Source organism: Magnolia sinica, chromosome 6 (genome assembly GCF_029962835.1).
Source record: "Magnolia sinica isolate HGM2019 chromosome 6, MsV1, whole genome shotgun sequence".
NCBI lineage: Eukaryota > Viridiplantae > Streptophyta > Magnoliopsida > Magnoliales > Magnoliaceae > Magnolia > Magnolia sinica.
In genome coordinates, this window is record NC_080578.1 from 49,876,851 (window position 1) to 49,890,597 (window position 13,747).

Sequence of the window (13,747 nt, forward strand, 5' to 3'; positions counted from 1 at the left end):
TTTACGCTCGCTCCTAAGTCAAGAAACGCATGCTCAATCCAGTAATTCCCAATTACACAGGCGATAGTTAGGCTATCAGGATCTTTGTACTTTTATGGCACATCTGGCTTTAGGATGGCACTCTTTTTCTGTTAAGAAGATTTTCTTTTGAATGTTTTGCCGTCTTTTGGTCATACATAAATCTTTCAGACATTTGGCATATGAAGGTATCTATTTTACAACATCTAATAAAGGAATGTTGACCTTCACTTGCTTAAGTACATCTAGAATATCCTGAGAGTTAGAAAGAGATTTTGGTGCTATCAACCATTGGGGAAATGGAGCAATTGGTTTGCTTTGAAGTTCTGGTTCTACCTCACGTGGAGCATTGATAGGTCTATCAGTCTCATCTACATCTGGGTCCTTAGGCTTCTTAGCCCTTACCAGATTAAATTTATCAATTATCTTCCCACTCCTAAGAGTGGTGATAGACTTTGTTTGTTCTATTAGATTTGAAGAGCTTGGTTCACTAACTCCGTATTGCGGTTTAGGATTGGGGATAGGTTGGGTTGAAAGCATCCCTTTCTCCATAACCGTAATGCGTGAGTATATACTTTGTATAGCCTTTGTGAGTTCTTGTAAGGCTTGAATAGTACTTTGTTGGATGAGCTCTTGAGGATTTTGAACCAATTCCTCTTAAGGTTTCCCTTGATTTAAGAATTGATTAGGGATTCCTTGAGGTGTAACAGATTGTCTGTTCCTTTAACTGAAATTCGGATGATTTCTCCAGTTGGAGTTATATGTATTCGAAGTAAGTGCCTTGAAAGGCCTTTGGTAGTTGTTTACAGCATTTGATTGCTCATTCAATATTTCTTGAAACGCAGGTATTGTTGAGCAATTTTTAGTTGTATGAATGTTACAAGTACAAATACAACAGATAACTTCCTTATCCTTATCCTTATCCTTCCTAAGTTCCATGGCCTCGAGTTTTCTTGTGAGACTAGCCACTTTAGCGTTGATATCATCTTCCTCTTTCAAAAGATATATTTCACCTCTCTCCTTTGATTAAGTAGGCTTAGATGTGATGCTCATTCTTAGGGAGATGTCCCATGATTGTGCGGTTTCGGCAAGTTTATTAAAGTAATCTCACACTTCTTCAACATCTTTGTTCAGGAATTTCCCATTGCACATTGTCTCGAAAAATTGGCATATGTAAGATGTCAGTCCTTCATGGAAAAAATTTGTTATGCACCACATTTCAAAACCATGTTGTGGGCATGAACTGACGAGATCCTTGAACCACTCCCAACATTGGAAGAATATTTCATCTTCCCTTTGGGCGAAGTTCATGATCAACTTTCTGATGGTGTTCATTTTATGATATGGCAAGAATTTATTTATGAACTCTTTTGTCATGTCATTCCATCTGCTAATAGATCGTGAACATAGTGAATGTAACCACGTCTTAGCCTTTTTTCTCAGGGAGAAAGGGAAGATTTTCAGCCGAATTGTGTCCTTATACACATTAGGAAAGTATAAAGTGGCTATGATCTTATCAAACTCTTTCAAGTGTAAATAATTTTTTTATATTCAAGCCTAAGGAACTTTGGAAGGAGTTGGATCACTCCTGGCTTGATATCTATGTTTCCTGTATTTTCTGGAAAAATCATACAGGAAGGGGTGTTCACTTCCGCCGTTTGTAAATAGTCTCGTAAAATACGAGGTGGGGGTGCTCAATGCACCTCGTTCTCATCCCGGGCTTCCTTCACCCTAGGTTGGGGTGGATTTAGAGGTTAATTGGCCAGTTGATTTACAACCATAACTTCGGTTAACACTGTGGATCTCGAGTGGTGTCTAATCTTATGATGGATAGATAACCCCTCAACCAATCCTCCTTCACTCAAGAGACGTCGAGTATTGTCATGGACCCACTTGGGCATGAAACACTCTTAGCCCTCAATTTCAGAATCTAACCTAAACCTAAAAAGATAAAGGGAAATGAAAATCTAGAAATATAAAAAGAGAGAATTAGAAAGAAGTTACCAAATTAGAAGTTTTTATGTTAGGATCTTGCAAAAGAAAAAGGAAAGTGAATTAGTATCTAAAAAGTGAAATAGACAATTTATAAAATAGAAAGATGAGTTAGTTTCTAAAAACAAATTAGAAAATTTTCTAAAAACAAATTACCAAAGTTTTTAAACCTAGAAAAAGGAAAGTGAGTTAGTTTCTTTTTAAAAAAAAAAACTAAGAAAGCAACTAAGTTTCTAAAAAAGAAAAAGGAAAGTAAACTAGTTTCTAAAAAAGAAAAATGAAAGGAAATTAGTTTCTAAAAACAGATAAGTTTCTAAAAATTATTTTCTAAAAACAAATTAGGAAAGTTTCTATCTTAGAATTAAAAAGTGAATTAGTTTCTAAAAACAGATAAGAAAGTTTCTAAAAATTAGTTTCTAAAAACAAATTAAGAAAGTTTCTATCTTAGAATTAGAAAGTGAATTAGTTTCTAAAAACAGAAAAGGAAAGTTTCTAAACATAGAAATAGAAAGCTAAGTTAATTTCTAAAATAATTCAGAAAAAACCCTAACCTAAAAATAGAAAGTAGAAAAACCATAATCTTAAACTAATTCCAAAACTAGTTAATCTTAGAAAAATGCAACCATTAGTCCTGACAACGACATCAAAAACTTGTTCACAACCCTAAGTGTAGGGTCGTAATATAGTAATAATCTCAATAAGACTGAGGTCGAATCCACAGGGACTGAAACTTGGATGTTTCTAAAATTAACTAAAAGTAGAACTAGAAGAAGATGTGAAACTAATTCTAAAGTATTTGAGAGAGTAATTATTAATTAAGTAATTAAAACTAAGAATTTAAAGGTGGGAACTAGGGTGCCAAGGATCCACTTGTAGTGATCAAGAAGCCCTCTTACTTGATTCAAGTAACACAATTAGAATTGCAGTCTTATCCTATACAATTGAAAAATATATCAATAAAACCAAATCTTAACTTTCATTGACCTAATTTTCAATGAAGGAGAACAATGATAATTGGCAGGGATTCCATCACCAAACCATGCCCAGGAGACAATGGCAAACAACAGAATTTACCAATCTCATAATCTCAAAGCAGGATAAATGTGAAAATTAGAAAGGATTTCATCACCCTACCATGCCCAAGGGACGATGATGAACAACACGACTTACTAATTTCACAATCTTAAATCAGGAAAAGAAGATACTCAAAGTTATTGTAGATCTACTATAATTTGAGTCACAATAAACAATTAAAAACTGAAAGTATTTCTTAAATCAAATTAGAATCCATTGAGTTTAATATAAACATGAATCAAAGCAATAAAAACATCCTGTCATGCTACAAGCTTCACCTCTTTGCCCTAGCTAAGAGGTTTAGCCAACCATAGACATGATTGGACCAAAGTTTCTTAAGAAAAACATTAAAACAACTAAGAAAGAAGAAAAAAAACTCTTGGCGACGGCTTCTCCACCCTTTTGCTCTACTCCTTAAACCCTAGAAGATGCCTTGGAGTATCATAAGGAGTCCTATTTATAATTGTGGAATTCCAACTTTTGCACCTAGTTAGAAAACTTTAGAAACCGCCTCAAATTTATGCAATTTACTAAAATAAACTTCACTCTACGCAGTTTTTCAAAATATACTTTACTTTACATAATTTTACGGAATGACCCAGAGTTTCAAAATATGCTTTTTCATAACAATTTCAGGAATATGTTTGTTTTCAGGACAATTTCAGGATTTTTTTTTTCACTTTAAATATTTGATTCTCTTCATTCCTTAGTTGGTTTTCTTGAATGTTTGGCATGTGAATTCTTCAATCTTGGTCTCCTAAGATCCATCCCTTGCCTTGGTGATTCTTAAGCATCAAATCCATACTTTTATTACCCTTTTCAATTCAAGCTCTTAAATTCACCTTGCAACATAAACATGAGTAAAATAAAACATTAAATATTATTATGTTCATAAACCAAGATATAAATGGGGGATAATATGCAATATTTGACCCTCAACGACCTCCGACTGGAGAATACGTATAGTATCCTTATGTAAGACTTATTGCCTTGTGTAGACATGTATTTTCCTTGTGTAGGCATTTAGATTTACCTTGTGTAGGCACCTAGTTCATACCTTGTGTAGGTTGTAAAGATTTATGGTTAACCTGATTTAAAACCATTGAATTGTAAAATCCGGTACACTCTAGGGTAGAGTGCGTTAGCCGGGAGTGGAGTAGGCATCTAGCCGAACCACTATATATTGTTATATTTGTGATGATTGCTCTTGCTCATATGTATTAACCGTTGAAATATTTACTTTATGCATAATATATGTTTGATAAAATTCAGCACTCATACTTCTCGCTATCTTAAATTTTGAATATGAATGGTTTCTTGATAATCTTACTTGATTTAAATTGGCTGAATTTATAGTTTAGTATGCTTAAAGCTTTTAAAAGTCATATTCACCCCCCTCTTGGATACTTGGACATACATCCCTACTTTAATAGTAGCGGTCTTACTGTAATTTCAGACAATCTAACAAGAATAACCAAATTTCAGCATCACCAATAGTAATTTTTAAAAGGAATAAAAAATAAAAAATAAAAAATTGAGAAGCTTTTCATCTTCTATGCCTTTATCTTTTATGGCATTATCTTTCCTTCTTTTTTTTTTTTTTTGTCTTTATATATATATATATATATATATATATATATATATATATAAGTATAAATCTTATTATTATTATTTCAAAATTTTTGCATGACCAAAATTTTCTTCACTAAAAAGATGGTATCCACGCTGCAATTTCTTGACATTTTCTAGTCATGAAGAACCGTAACATATGTTTGAACAGTGATCCAGTTAAGTTGACCTAATGAAGTTATGAGTCAAGTCATAGATTTTTTGAACCACGGGCGAGAGAAGATCAGGCTTTTCATTCGTCCTCCATCGTACATTTCTTTTTTGACATAAGTCCATCCACATAAAGGACAATGAATGAATGGTTAGATGTCGTACATGTGTGTGGAGATAGAGTTCTTAATAACTAAAATTTAAAAGTAGCACTAAATCATTGTGTTTCAAAGAAGAAATTGTTAGTTAAAGTAGTAATTTTTAAAAGAAAACAAAATTGAGAAGCTTTTCATCTTCCATGCTTTCATCTTTTATGGCATTATCTTTCCGTTTTTGTCTTTTTACTTGTCTCACATCGAATGGGAGTATGAAAAAATTAGGCCTTATAAGATATCCTTGTCCCGAAGCAAACTTTCTAGTGGAGACGATGAGTGGGGGATTGGGTTGCTTTATTTACCACATGGGCGCACCGAACAGTAGGCAGGATGTGTACATGTGGGTCGGGACTTCAGTTCAGACTTTTATTTTTTATTTAAAAAAATTAAATTTAAATTCCAGTTCAATTTTTTATGTCTTAAGAACACCAAATGTTATCCATGCAACTAGCCTCCTCGTGCCACGTGTCATATTGACCAAATTCTACAATGCCTCTCAAATTTCAAATTTCAAAATTGAAATTCAAGTTAAATTCCCTCCACTTCATAGGCTTTTTAAGAGATACAGCAACCCTTTTTTGAAATTACATTATTGCATTAGAGAAATATAGGAACCTAATTTCTTTTTCCTTTTTTAATTTCTTTATTTTTTATATATATATATATATATATATATATATATATATATATATATATATACACACACACACACACACACGGAAACGCTCACCTGCGAACCAGTTCGTACGTACTACGTACAAACTTTTTTGAGAACCCATCATACGTGATGTGGATCCAAAATCTGAACCGTTCATGTGAAGCAGCACCTCCTGAAACCCCCCGAGTCTAAGTTTTACTTTGATCTAAGACTTTGATGGGCTATGAAAAATGAAAACAGTTTCCTCCCTTGATTTGCGTTTCTCTTTGTTATGGCCCACCAGAAAATTAGATCTAGGTGAAAATTTGTCACATGGGATTTTATGGGATTCCGCATCACATGGACCGTTTAGATTAGACACCCATAGCACGTGTACAAAGGTGCGCACGTCCGTAGGTGCGCAGGGGAGCATGATATATATATATATATATATATATATATATATATATATATATATATATATATATATATATAAAGTTACGTGCATGGAGTCTAAATCGAGAATGCACTAAATTTAAAGTTTTTATTCTCTAAGATCATTCCAAATCTATAATGGGGCCTTATCTCTAAGACAACGTTTCTGTAAGGTTCCTCAGCTCTTTTAGTTTTATATTTATTTTAATTTCTTTAATTATAATTTTTTTCTATCTTTTTTTAATTACACAATAATATTGCAATTTCTAAAGCCAGTTTCTTTCAATATTTAGTCCATCAAGTTTAGATTCATATTACTTTCAATATTTTAAAGACATATATATTGCTACTTATATTATTTTGATTTAATGGCATTAATTATGTCAGAAAATCATAAAATAAAAATATTTGATGGAAAATATTTTAAAAGACAACATCAGAAAATGAAATTTTATTTGACAACTCTAAAATTGATTTATGTCATTAAAAATTAGTTCCATCTTCTGATATATACAAACCTGCCACTTCCTTTGGTCATTATGAATGGGAAGAAGATAATTACCTATGTTGTAATCACATTCTAAGTACGATGAGTAATAAAAACCATAACATAAATTGTCATCATACTTCATATATGGAATTATGGGAGAACATAGAGAAGAAATTTAAAAATGAAGATGAGGAATAAAAATAAATAACAAATAATAAATAATAAAAAATACATTGATAATCATTATATAGACTTCAAAAAAACCGATAATAAACAAGTTATACATAAAGTTCATGATTCGTGCAAGATAGCATATGAAATTCTATCCAAAGTAATGATAATAGACAAGGCTTTCCAATCTGCAGTAATTATTGAAAAACTTCCACCTTTTGTGAAAAGAATGCAAAAGTTTCTCGTCAACATAAGAGAAAAGAAATGAATCCGGATGATCTCATTCTTCGTGTTTAGATAAAAGAGGAACCTAGAAATAGAGACTCGAATTATAATCTATTACTAAGGCACATCTTTCTAAAATTAAATAAAAATCACCAAAAACCAAATAATGGAAATGTAAATAAGAAAAAAAAAATCCACAAAAATAAAAAGTAGAAGAAACGTTGATTGCTATATTTGTGAAAAACTTGGGCATTTTGCCATGAAATGTCAGAATTGAAAGGCATCTCTAACTAGCATCGGAGTTTGGGAATTTTTAACCCAATAGGCACGCCATCCTCTACTATTTTCATATTTTTGGTGTCCCGTCACTTTTTAGGAATAATCCATGTCATCATTATAGATCTAGATTTAATTATCAAGATCCAATTCATGTTATACAGTACAACTATAGTATCTCCATCATCAAGTATGTCATGATACATAGATAAATTCAAGCATTCATGCTAAGGCATATGTTTAAGTGCACGTAGTATGCGTGTAATGCCATGTGTTTAGGATTTGCTTAAACGATTAAGCTAGAAATTTCATATATACTTGTCATGTGCCACTATCAGCTTTATCAATTCCATAGTCAATGCGATCTAATTGCAAAGGTTATATCTTATGCATTGATTGACTTACTTTGGCATAGATTCACATATCATTATTTTATGATGCATGAGTATGATCAACATCAACATGTACAAAGTATCACATGGCATGCCACTATTAATCCATACTTATCAACACCATTGCTATCATCAATAATTATCACAATCACATGCACTATTTGCATCTAGAATCGCATCTCATTTACTGCAAGGCAAATATTCCATTAATAGTGGGGCTTCGGCTAGATACAGTTTCTACTATTGGGCCTACATGACTTTATTCTAAGTGTGTCCTATGCCTAATGGGCCCACCACCCTAATGCCTAAGTGAAGTCATTAATGATCTTTATTATTCACAGAAATCTTCAATTAAATGGGCCAACATTTGGCCTAATGCATGAGTATGATATATGTTCAAGTACTTGGCATTCGAGGTGTTGCTAAGCATATTGTAAACTCAAACACCTCAGTTAGCCCTTAGTCATTATTGGTACACCTTGTTGGGCTTACTCAGGTCATACATTATGCATCAAATGCGTCTTGCATGATGGGCGGTGGTAATATACCATACATGTGTCAAACGGCCATAAGATAGATGGCATGGATAAAATTCATACAATACAGAGGAGTACTCCATCTCCCAGTGGGTCATCAATAGGTTAGATTGCAAATAATAATCACGGTAGGTCTACAATGGTTGGGATGGCATGGGTAACACTTATTACATCATAGTGGTCTAAAGGTACTGAATGGCTCAGATATACAATAAATACGATTAAGGTAGGCTAGGGTTGCGTAGGTGTAACTCGTACAATGCAGTGGATCCCACTTCAAAGTAGTTCTGCCAATATAAGAGTTTGCACGTGAACATTACCAAGGGTTCACAACGGGTGGAAGCAATGGTTAACTTGTATACATCAAGGTGGACCACGTGTGAACGGTATGGATGTATAGGGCACACACCAAATTAGGACGAACAACGAGTTGGAATATATTGATATTTGTGATTTCCCTTCACCGTAGTATATGTGACCTTGTAAGCAAGTGAGATGACAATTAACATCACTGAGGGTTTGAATAATGGAAGGTGTAAATACACCACACGCACGCGGCAACAGGGTGGGCCTAGGAGGGTTCCAACGGTGATCATTAAATCAACACTGTTTTGTGTGGTGTAGCCCATATAGGACCTGGATCGGCCTGGCTGTGGGGCTGCTACACTAAAATAATCTGGATAAGCGGATGGACTGCCTGGATACAATTGGTACATTATGGTGAGCCTGTAAAAATTTTCCAATTATAAGAGTAAGTGTTTCATGCGTATGACCCGCCTGAGATTAGGATCTGCCCGTTATTTGTATGGCCTGCTTATAATGAGATGGCAAGATGGATTGGACAGTGTGGATCTTACATATAAACAATCGTGGCGTAGATGATGGGCTCCACTGCCCTTGGACCACACAATTAAAAAGGCAACAGGGACGGGACGTCACTATTGAGTTTGTTTATCGTTTGTTTTTTATTTTTTATTTTTTTAATGTTTTTTCCATTTTTTTTCATATTTTACTGACAGGTTTGGTGAGGTAAATAAATTACATTATGGTAACTCTGTTAAGAATCCAATGAGCCGGGTGTATTTGTTCATCAAGATGCTGCCCATTTAGGCCGTGGATCAGGCCCATTTTTAGGCCTAAGTACTGAAATGAGCTGGGCTGATGGATGGTCGGTATGGATTAACACATACATCATGGCGGGGTCCATGGTGAGTCTTAAATAAACATCATAGTTGTCCTAGGAGGTTTTGAACAGTGGACATTCAATTCACACTATTTCCCACTCCATGGCCCACCCAAGATTTGGATCTATTTCATTTTCTTTTTGGCCTAAAGCAAAAAATGTGCTGGATTGTATGATGGACAGTCCGGATCACACACCACACCCATGTGGTGTCTGAGGTGGGTGCCCCAGCCTTTTGGAAGAAAAGGGAAAGAGGGATGTCCCTCCCTGGGTTCAAATTGGTACAACTGGCGGTGTATTATATAGCACAAAATCCTCAATCAATTTAACGTAATGCACCCTCTGTGTGTGATATTAAGTCTTACATAAGTGTGATGGAAATTAATTAAATAGAGTCCAATTTAATTTTATCTACTAAAAATTAATAAATGGTTCTGATCAATACAGCAACACATGTAAGTTGAATATGAGCCGTTGGAAAGGATTTCTAACGGCTCAATTTTTTTGTAGAAAAATATTATACCATTGATCCCAAAGAAAAATAAAACTCTTCACCTGCTTACAAGAGATCTTACCCAATTAACAGTTCAAATTTATTATATATGTGGCGGCTCGTCCAGATACATCACAACATGTGTATAAAACGCAAACATCTCAGTAGGGCCACACGGCATCATCCAGTCGCTGCTGACAGCTACAGCAGGCAAACTGCCTCTCCACAGTAAATGCAATATAAAGGGTCGATTATTACTTTTCCTACCTGATCGGAAATTGGAAATAGGAAATGAGGTTGTAATTTTACCTCAAAACCGTGTCACATTGTTATCTTGCCAAAATCATAGTGGCAAATTTTGTGAGGCCCATCGCTATACATGTGTTTGATCCACATTGACCATATATTCTAAGTGCTCATTTTAGGGCATAAGCCAAAAACATGAGGTTGATACAAAGCTCAAGTAGTCCACACCACATGAAACATGAAGAACTAAACGTATGCCATTGAAATTTTAAATGAGCCTAGGGCCCATGGGGATGTTCACATTCCATCCAACCTATTCATAATGTCACATAGACACACAGATGAAGGGAAACAAAAACAATAAGTTTCATCTAAAACTTTTATGGTCCCAAGGAAAATTGAGTGGTAAAAATTCATTTCCCCCTATTTCTTGTGGTGTGGTCCACATGAGCTTTGGATCTGTCTTATTTTGGGGCTCATACCCTAAAATGAGAGGGAAAAAAAATAAATAAATGGTGTGGATCAAGATCATACATAACGGTGCACCCCAAATATTTTAACGGAAAAAAATTTGCCATCTATTTTCTCGTACAAGAGGCGGCCACTGCGTATAAATACATGGGTAAATAATAATTACCCATGGGATTTGAAAAACAAATAGGCCCTCAGTTGAATGCAGTCCCAATCAGTTTGTAACCTGGGCATTTTGTTTGGCTCGCAGATTAAGCACTACCCCTGCATTTTCTGAGCTCAGGATGGGCGGAGGCTTCAAGGGCCACTGAGGGCGCACCGTGATGTATTAATTTTTTCCACACCGTCCATTCATTTTTTTCCTATCATTTTAGAGTACTTGATCAAAATTAAGAAATATAAAAATCTCAAGTGGATCACACAACAAGAAGCATTAGTACTAAGGATGCCCACCGTTTGAAACCTTTCTAGGGTTCACCCTATTGTTTATTTTCCAACCAACCTGCTGATATGGTCATACAGAAATGGATGAAGTAAAAAATAAAATAAAATAAAACCTATCATCATGATCCAAAACTTATGTGGCCCTCAAGAATTTTTCAACGGTAGTCATTTAATCCCCACTTTGTGGTTCATTTAAGCCCTTTATATTTCCTAAATTTGGGTAATATAAAATGATATGTACAAATGGATGGACAGTGTGGATGAAATTCATACATCAATGTTGCCTCTCAGTGGCCCTTGGAGCCTTTGCCTGTCCCAGTTCCGAGCAGGGGGTAGTACCCAATCCACACCCATTGGTTTGTAACCTGGGTCACATGGTGGTAGGTGTTTCACTGACCATGGGGCCACGTTCATGTATGTGTTGTATATATAGCATGTCAATTAGTTTTTTCAGATCAATTTAAGGCATGATCCCAAAAATGAAGTAGATTCAAATCTCAAGTGTACCACAACACAAGAAATATTGGTGAATAATCGTTAAAAACTTTGTCGGATCGAGCTGATATCTGTTTTTTCCATTCATCCAGGTATCTCTGACCTTGTCAACAAGTTAGATAGCAAAAAATCTTTACAATGAGCCTTGGGAAGTTTTTAATGGCAAGCGCTCAATGTTTATTGTTTCTCGTGGTGTGGTTCACTTGAGATTTACATCTCTTGATTTTTAAGACCATATATTAAGATGATGTGAAAAAACTGATGAATGACATAAATATACAACTCATACATGAAGGTGAACCCCACGATCTAGGAAGCACTCACTACACCAAAATCATAATTTAGGAACGGTTTTACTTCAGGAACGATTTAATACCGTTCCTAAATGAGGCATCGAGGAAAATCAGGAACGGTTCAGAACCATTTTGGGTACCATTTTAGGAACAGTTATAAACCGTTCTGGTGCCAACGGTCACATTTTTGGCACAAAATTTTAGAAACGGTTTTGAATGCTTATTAATGTTGCCAACGGTCAGATTTTAGGACGGAATTTTAATAACAATTTTAAAACTCTTTGTTCATTGTATGAGAGAGAGAGAGTGGGGTATGTAATCTACTTGTATTATATGCCAGATAATTACACAAATAGAAGATAAAGGCAATAGAATGATTCATACACATAATAATTTTTCCTTCTTTTCTTGTACACATTTCAATTTAAATTCCAATTTCCAATTTCAATATAACATTCCAGGCTTCTATAATCCAACAATTAAATGATCACTCTGCCTTTAGATACGACATCTTATGCAAATCCTCCTCTTCAATGTCTTCTCGTCCATCCCCCACAACCCGAGCGATCTCTTCCACCAGTTCTTCAGGCCTGGTATTCCATCTGCCATTAGAGGGATCTGGGCTTCCTTCGGCACCACTTCCAAGGCAGTCTGGTATATGACATGACAATCGAAGCAAGACACCTCCTCCGTATTACAACAATGCAAACTCAGGCTGGTGGCAGATTGGATTCCTGAAATATCGGCAGATTTGGATGGCATCAGCACCCTATGTAACCCATGGGACTTATTTACAGCAATAGCATGCAAGGACAAGAAAAAAGAGATACCAGCAGCTTGGTCACAGTGCAACATGATAAGGTTAAGGATCATCCATCCAAGAGAATATACTAACCATGGGTGATGAATGGTGGGGCCCACCTCATGAACTGACGAGAAAACATAACCATTTCCTAATTCTATTGAGAGCTGCAACCACCAGAGGATACTGCACTGAATAGTTAAAACCAATTTATCTATAGATGGTTTATGCAGTCTACTCTAGTGCTTAACCTCTGAATGAAGACCATACAAATTTCTGACTGTGCAACATTTGCATGACGAAATTAATAATTAGTGCACCACTGGAAAATTTAAGCTACAATAAACAAATGATTAGCTTGTTGTACATTGGTAACGGTGGGTCTTAAGGGATTCAATAAAAAGCATACATGGAATTGGACCACTTGTTTCATGTAGCAGAGTTGTAAGCAACATCAGCGGAAGATGGATCAATGTCGTTCAGTCCCAACTCCTCATTTTGCTCCCAAGACCTCTCATATTCCTCAACTGAGATAATAACATCCATCATTTGACCATGTCAGTACAAATTAATAATCTACAAACACCAATATGGGATTTGACTATGTCAATACAAATAAATAAACTACAAATATCAATATAGGTGAGAGACCATAGAAAGCAAACGAAGAGAGAGAGAGAGAGAGAGAGAGAGAGAGAGAGAGAGAGGCATAGAAAATATGACACTTTTTGTGTGTTTGTGGGTGAAAACTGGAATTTAACGATAGCATCTTTATCGGTAACTTCTTAACGACATCATCTTAATTCCCTCCAAAAACTGGAATTTAACAGAATATAGGCCATCTTGAAGAACTTGATTTGTTTCCTTGCTGCTACCATAACATAGAATTCTAATTAATTACAGTACATACTAGAATAATTTCAACATTATTCCTTATGTGAAAGGAGCATCACCTTGGCAATTTTTGCACCAGAGGCAGCAGTTAGAATACAAGCCCCTGTTGAAAATTTGTCAATTGAAATTTTTTACAACTCACATGATTGTCAGTTGAAAATTTTTCAGAAAAAGCTTAAAAATCAAAACCCATCAAGCAATCTGATGTTTCAGGCCAAACGCTTAATAGATAAATAACATGATATT

The 13,747-nt window shown here is 35.0% G+C and overlaps 1 non-coding gene across 1 annotated transcript; it reads left to right on the forward strand.

Annotated features, from left to right (window-relative positions):
- The first annotated feature begins 1,240 nt into the window (after positions 1-1,240).
- On the forward strand, positions 1,241-1,347 carry LOC131250356 (small nucleolar RNA R71). Its single transcript, XR_009173278.1, has one exon. It is a non-coding gene; the product is annotated as a small nucleolar RNA R71 (small nucleolar RNA).
- Positions 1,348-13,747: the final 12,400 nt, after the last annotated feature.